The sequence below is a fragment of the Bison bison genome, unplaced genomic scaffold (assembly GCF_000754665.1).
Source record: "Bison bison bison isolate TAMUID 2011002044 unplaced genomic scaffold, Bison_UMD1.0 scf7180017864037, whole genome shotgun sequence".
Lineage (NCBI taxonomy): Eukaryota > Metazoa > Chordata > Mammalia > Artiodactyla > Bovidae > Bison > Bison bison.
The window spans coordinates 2,990,102-2,991,247 of record NW_011494609.1 but is presented as its reverse complement, the minus strand read 5'-3'; the positions used below and the strand labels follow the sequence as shown (position 1 = coordinate 2,991,247).

The following is a 1,146-nucleotide window of genomic DNA, read 5'->3' as shown; positions in this document are numbered from 1 at the left end:
ATGTTTGTGCGCACCCTTCTAGGCAATGATCTGTATTGTGTTTTAGGCAGAGTGGTGAATGTGTCAAGCAGAGTGAGCTTTGCAGCTTTGAAAACCTGCACATCAAAAACCAGCAGAAACTGAGGAGTGAGACCATCACAGAGGAGGAGCTGGTGGGGCTCATGAACAAATTTGTGGAAGACACAAAGAACGGGGTGCACAGGAAGGAGGGCTGGCCGGATAATAATATATATGGAGTGGTGAAAATCGGCATCACGGCCCTGTCCAGAATCCAAGCCAGGAAACTGAGTGAGCAGAGAGGACGGGACAAGATCCTCCTGAATGCCTGCTGCCCAGGGTGGGTGAGAACCGACATGGCAGGACTCAAAGCCCCCAAAAGCCCAGAAGAAGGAGCCCCCGTGTACTTGGCCCTTCTGCCCTCAGATGCTAAGGGCCGTCATGGAGAGTTTGTTTCCGAGAAAAAATTGTGCAATGCTGAGCTCACTCACAGCTCACCCATGGGTCCCTTTATATTGCTATCCCAGATTCACCAAACAGACACTTACACTGTCACAAATCTCCCTACGCAGACAAAAGAAAGAAAAAAGAATCAAAGTATCCCTTTCATGTTCTCACTGGGAAATGGCTGCTAATTTTGTGAAGCCTTCTGTGATGTCTTCTGTGATCTCAGGGGAGGAAAAGCAGGATGGATGATAAATAATAAAGAGAAATCAATAAATGAATAAATAGTTCTTTATAAATGTCCATTTGTGCAGACTGGTTATATGCTGAACCAGTTCAGAAGTTTGTTTTTTTTTAATATTTATTCATTTGGTGGCACCTGGTCTTAGTTGCAACACGTGGGATCTTCTTTGCCACGTGCGAGGTCTTTAGCTGTGGCACATATACTCTTTGGTTAGGGCATGTGGGATCTAGTTCCCTAACCAAGGATCGAACCTGGGCCCCACTGCCTGGGGAGTCTGGAGTCTTGGCCACTGGACCACCAGGGAAATCCCCATCTTCCCTGGTGTAATATATTGCATGTAATATATCAAAAGGTAGGTCAAGAGAAAAGAGAGTAAAACTCGGGTGTACAACCTTTATAGACAGGACCGGTAGGAAATATTTTCAGCTTTTCAGGTTGAAATAGTCTCTGTGGGAACTGCT

The 1,146-nt window shown here is 45.9% G+C and overlaps 1 pseudogene; it reads left to right on the top strand.

The window, feature by feature from the left end:
• LOC104984991 lies at positions 1 to 632 on the top strand (annotated as a pseudogene).
• The last annotated feature ends 514 nt before the right edge of the window (positions 633 to 1,146 follow it).